We start from the raw sequence: 6,398 nt of genomic DNA, 5'->3' as shown, positions 1-6,398 counted from the left end.
GAATAAAAACAACGAAAATATATAAAGGCGACCGTGGCTCAGGGGGTTGGGAATCGCATCTGTAACCGGAAGGTTGCCGGTTCGATCCCTGGGCTCTCTGTCCTGGTCGTTGTGTCCTTGGGCAAGACACTTTACCCTACTTGCCTACTGGTGTTGGCCAGAGGGGCCGATGGCGCGATATGGCAGCCTCGCTTCTGTCAGTCTGCCCCAGGGCAGCTGTGGCTACAACTGTAGCTGCCTCCACCAGTGTGTGAATGAATAGTGGCATTGTAAAGCGCTTTGGGTGCCTTGAAAAGCGCTATATAAATCCAATCCATTATTATTATTATTATTAATCAAATCCAGGCAGAGGTGCCCTGCTCTCAATCACACGCGCGGTCTCCTACTGACTGGTCGGCACGTCACGCTGACCGGTCTGTCTCTAGATGAGACGTCGCACCCCCACGATCAGGCAGCGGGTCCCTCTTTTGCACCTGGCCTTCATGCATTCCTCTTCATATATGGGGCCTCTCTCCCTCCTGTGCTCCGCTAGCTTCCTTTTAATAGGTCCTTTAAACAGCTGATAGGCCACCTCTGGACACACCCACGCCTCAGCAGGTGATCACTATAATTTCATTTGTCCCATGCTCACCCAATCCACAGTGGATTAAAACAACGTCAAACAATACACTAAAAACATGCAATACAAACAGAATAAAATCATGCCAATAAAAACTGCACTCACAAGTAAACAATAAAAATCAGAATAAAACCAATAAAAAGATAAATACAAATTTCCACTGTGTGACAAAGAGACTCACATAATGTGCCGAAGAGGAAGAAATGAGAGAGGAAAAAACGATGTTCATATTGAAACTAAAAGATTTCTTAAGGCTATTGCAGGACATACGAGAGAATATATGAGAGAAAAAGGTCATGAAAGGAAAAAAACAAAAATATTTTTTAAGGCTTCATTCTGTCTTAAACTTTGAAAATCAACCTTGTTTAACTTTGTCACTGAGTTGTTGAGTGACATTTTTCTTTCAGCCCGACATAGTTGCCATACACTCAACAAAAATATAAACGCAACACCTTTGTTACTGCTCCCATTCCCCATGGGATGGACGTAGAGACCTAAAATTCATTCCAGATACACAATATAACCATCCCTCCCAAACAGTGGTCACAAATCAGTCCAAATGTGTGGTAGTGGGCACATCTGCTATATTGAGATAATCCATCCCACCTCACAGGTGTGCCACATCAGGATGCTGATCTGACATCATGAGTAGTGCACAGGTGTACCTCAGACTGCCCACAACAAAAGGCCACCCTGGAATGTGCAGTTTTGTCTCACAGCAAAATGCCACAGATGCCACAAGCAATGAGGGAGCGTGCAATTGGCATGCTGACAGCAGGAATGTCAACCAGATCTGTCGCCCGTGCATTGAATGTTCATTTCTCAACCATAAGCCGTCTCCACAGGCGTTTCAGAGAATATGGCAGCACATCCAACCGGCCTCACAACCGCAGACCTCGTGTAACCACACCAGCCCAGGACCTCCACATCCAGCAGGTTCACCTCCAAGATCGTCTGAGACCAGCCACCCAGACAGCTGCTGGAACAATTGGTTTGCACAACCAAACAATTTCTGCACAAACTGTCAGAAACCGTCTCAGGGACGCTCAACTGCATGCCCGTCGTCCTCATCGGGGTCTTGACCTGACTCCAGCTCGTCGCCGTAACAGACTTGTGTGGGCAAATGCTCACATTCGATGGCGTCTGGCACGTTGGAGAGGTGTGCGCTTCACGGATGAATCATGGTTCACATTGTTCAGGGCAGATGGCAGCTGAGAATGTCCCAGTTCTTGCATGGCCAGCATACTCACCGGACATGTCACCCATTGAGCATGTTCGGGATGTGCTTGACCGGCGTATACGACAGCGTGTACCAGTTCCCACGAATATCCAACAACCTCGCACAGCCATTGAAGTGGAGTGGACCAACATTCCACAGGCCACAATTGACAATCTGATAGACTCCATGCGACGATGTGTTGCACTGCATGAGGCAAATGGTGGTCACACCAGATACTGACCGGTTCTGGGTCCCCAGACCCCCAATAGCGCAAAAAACTGCACATTCCAGGGTGGCCTTTTGTTGTGGGCAGTCTGAGGTACACCTGTGCACTACTCATGATGTCAGATCAGCATCCTGATGTGGCACACCTGTGAGGTGGGATGGATTATCTCAATATAGCAGATGTGCCCACTACCACACATTTGGACTGATTTGTGACCACTGTTTGGGAGGGATGGTTATATTGTGTATCTGGAATGAATTTTAGGTCTCTACGTCCATCCCATGGGGAATGGGAGCAGTAACAAAGGTGTTGCGTTTATATTTTTGTTGAGTGTATAATGCAATATATGCACATCTTCTAATTAATCACATATCTATTTAAATTTAATATCACGTGGAATAAAATGCTTAGCATTCATCTTTAAAACACAGGGATAGGTTGCTTTTTTAAGTAATTATGATTATAAATATGTATTATAATAAAGCAGAAGCAGGACAAAGAGAAGATGTCTTGGTGTATGCTCAATTATCCAGGTAAGGAAATCCTCACCTTTCTCCTACTGAAACCAAGAAACAGAATAACCTTTTTAGGACAAAGAGCAGAGTTTCCACACAGTCATATGGGTGAGGAAGTAACTGCGGCAGGCACTGTGTGGTAGAGCATTTTGAAAGCAGAAATGCTTAAACTTAAATATCTGTAATAGAAATGCACGTGTAAGCTGTTGTTTCTTGTTAGTCTCAAAGTCAAACAGCACAAACACTTAAATACAAAAGAAAAACATTTTAAATTTTCATCACCAACACTTTATAAGCCACGACTAGACACCAGACTGATGTCTCTGTGTATCTGGATGGTGATTACAATTATTGTTGGAATCTGAAAAGTCTGAAGTAATGACACATCACAATCAAGAACATCTGTTAGTGACTAAACACAATGACAGTAAAAGGAATGTGCATTAAAAATGCTACAGGAGGAGTCATATTTAACACAGTTTATTACATTAGTATTCTGTTAACACACTTATGCAGAGTATACACGTATAAATCTGTGAACCTGTTTCAAAGAGCTGGAGTGTCGTGACTTAATGGTCTCAGTTACTACAAAACAGTGACAGTAAAGGCATGTAATGATCATCCAAAACAATTTCTTTTAGACCACTAATGCTCATGTGCCACTTACAGTTATTATTATTTATTTCACATATTATATATAAATATATTATATATAACTGTTAAAATTTACATAGATTAAAGAGTTTGATTATAAAGGCCAACACTAATCACAACAACACCTATTGTGCTTGATTTGTAGTTGCATTGTGTTTTGGGTGATCTGAGGTGACAGTTTGGTAGAGATCGTTTGTTGGATACTGAAGGTTTGTGTAAAGGTCATTTTGCACATTTTCATCCTGTAAGCTAAAATTAAAAGTCTGATAAAAAAAACTCAAGGTGACCAAAGGTGTGTTGAATCAAAGTAACTTCACAAAAACAGCCTCAGCCAACATTTTGAAATAGAACTGGATATAAAACAAACTTTAAACCTGCTGCTTTGTCTTTACAAGGAAATTACTCAGCAAAGACTGAGTCTCATTCACTGTATAGTCCAGATGTTTCTGACCTTGAACAGCCACTTTGGATAACAAATGATGTTAGCATTACTTTTTTATGATCAATATGCTGTTATATGCACAATTGATTAATACTTAAATAGACAGTGTCAGATACGTTACTGAAAGACGTTACATCAAAATGACCTTCAGCTAAAGTGGATTAACCAAAATGAAAAGAGAATCACATGTTTTAAAGTTATGAAGCGTGTTAAAAGGTAAATCATGAAACATGTGAAACAGCTCTGACAGTAGTTTCTCACCTGTCGCACAGTCGTGCGTAAATAAATCCAAAGATAACTAAACTCACAATGATGAACACGGTTACACAAATCAGTGTAAGAGGAAGTGTTTCTGTTCCAGACCTGCTGCTTAGTTCTGTATGAGGAGAGAAGCAGTTGTTAGAAACATGAAAGGAGTATTGGCATTACTAGCGAACAAAGGTTAAGTGTGATGTATGACTATTGCCTTGTAAAGTTAACAAATCCTGAAGGTCACCTTCTAAAATCAGTACAGACTTTATATTGCTAAATAATTTATGGTTAAAAGAAGAAAATAGGTTGTTTACCTTGTTTACCTTCCACAGTGACATTACAGTTTTTTACAGCCGCTAGGACACATTTCACAATACTTAGGTCACTTTTGCAAAACTCTTCACACAATTCTCCTAACTGACCGTCAGCTTGGCAAAGCAGTTCATTTCACATTCAAAATGCACTACAACTACCAAAACACTTTATTCAGGTCTCAAATAAACTCATTCTTCCAGAACACTAGCAAAGGTTGACAGCCGACAAACACACTTTGTCACCCACAAAACAATGACCTAAAAAACACTAACAACATGTAGCATTACAGTGTTTTCTTGTGTAAAACAAGGACACATCTCTGTTTATAATTTCAATATATGTTACTGGAATGAATCAGACATCATGCAGAATTCGTTAATATTTGTTTATGTATTTTTATTTTTTTGCACTAAGTAATCCCAAAATACAAGAATTTGTATACACACCATCCACTGATACACATACAATAGTAATGCTAATCTACTCGGTCTCCTCCATTTGGCCACAGGTTCTCATCCACATCACATCTCATGTCATCTAGGGCAACACACCTAGGAAAGAATCTTCTGGCTGCCAGAATTGAAGGAGTTGAAAATTGAAGGAGTAACACCTGTGTAGATGTTCATCTACAATGAGAATCAGCTGTGGCTGGTTAAACTGCATTTTTAGATTTAAAATATGTTTCAATAAAATATTGCTGTTGAATTTTGCTGTCTTTTCAAGTTTTGCATTGTGTTATTGTTTTGGCCATAAGTTTAACAGTTTTGAAAACAGTATGTAAGCACATGCAAAATGTCCTGTACGTACAAAGATTTTTGGCAGTTGTTGTGTCTGAGTGAGAAAATAATTCATGAAATTTGAGAGATGTAGTCATTGAATGCATTTTGTGCCAAAACAATGATAACTGATCCTCAGTTTAGCCCACATAGACTTCTGTTGTGCTCACTGTGTGAGGAGTTTTGCAAAAGTGACCTAAGTATTGAGAAATGTGTCCTAGCATCTAAAAACTGTAATATAATATTATTTATAAATACACCCCTCCGGCGATTAATTGCATACCTGCATGGAGGCAAGACCTCACAGCAGAAGCCTACTCCATAATGTGTTTTACATTATTATATGTATATTATATGTAACGTGGTATTTTTCAATTATTGTATTTACCAACATCAAGAAGTCACAAGCAAAGAAAGACCACACCATGGTGCATGTTTAAACAAGGAGAGTTTACTGGTCAAAACTATTTATTAAACAAATAAAACACATTTTTTTAACCACCAAAAAATACACGTTCAAAGCAACACAACGGCGGCCCAATATCAGACAGAATTCCACTCTGTAGAGTGGGCAATCATAATGAAGCGGTTGGTTTTATTTTGTGGATTCAAGCTGCTCTTCATATTTTTGGCCACCAGATGTCACCAGAGAGGACTGTGTTGAAAAGCTTCGAGTAATGAACCGTTTTTCAATACAAGCTTCAGAAAGCTTCATTTGGCCATCACTACTGACCAGCCTCTCTCATTGAGTGACCATGATTTACTACATGATCGATTACAGTAGCTCTGATCTTCCTCTTATTCTTCTTCCACCACGCATACGTATTCCTCGCCCCCTCCCAGCCACTCTTCTTCCTCTTTCAGCCACTTCTCCATTTCTGGCTGGGTCCATGTTTACATCACAAAACAAACCTATTCAGCAGTTGTCTCCTTTTGTAATGAAATTGAAGGAGTAACACCTGTGTAGATGTTCATCTACAATGAGAATCAGCTGTGGCTGGTTAAACTGCATTTTTAGATTTAAAATATGTTTCAATAAAATATTGCTGTTGAATTTTGCTGTCTTATTCAGTTTTGCATTATGTTATTGTTTTGACCATAAGTTTAACAGTTTTGAAAACAGTATGTAAGTACATGCAAAATGTCCTGTACGTACAAAGATTTTTGGCAGTTGTTGTGTCTGAGTGAGAAAATAATTCATGAAATTTGAGAGATGTAGTCATTGAATGCATTTTGTGCCAAAACAATGATAACTGATCCTCAGTTTAGCCCACATAGACTTCTGTTGTGCTCACTGTGTGAGGAGTTTTGCAAACGTGACCTAAGTATTGAGAAATGTGTCCTAGCGTCTGTAAAAAACTGTAAGATGGAGAATATTTG

The 6,398-nt window shown here is 39.8% G+C and overlaps 1 long non-coding RNA gene across 1 annotated transcript; it reads right to left on the bottom strand.

Moving 5' to 3' along the window:
- Positions 1–2,538: 2,538 nt before the first annotated feature.
- On the bottom strand, positions 2,539–4,267 carry LOC121813536. Its single transcript, XR_006053756.1, has 3 exons — positions 4,242–4,267; positions 3,937–4,051; positions 2,539–3,696 (listed from the first exon to the last, which is right to left on the bottom strand). It is a non-coding gene; the product is annotated as an uncharacterized LOC121813536 (long non-coding RNA).
- Between the last annotated feature and the right edge of the window lie 2,131 nt (positions 4,268–6,398).

This window comes from Haplochromis burtoni, unplaced genomic scaffold, assembly GCF_018398535.1.
Source record: "Haplochromis burtoni strain Fernald_Lab_line unplaced genomic scaffold, NCSU_Asbu1 Contig_1865, whole genome shotgun sequence".
Taxonomy (NCBI): Eukaryota; Metazoa; Chordata; class Actinopteri; order Cichliformes; family Cichlidae; genus Haplochromis; species Haplochromis burtoni.
Note: the sequence above shows the minus strand (reverse complement) of the source record. Positions and strands in the feature narration are given on the sequence as shown.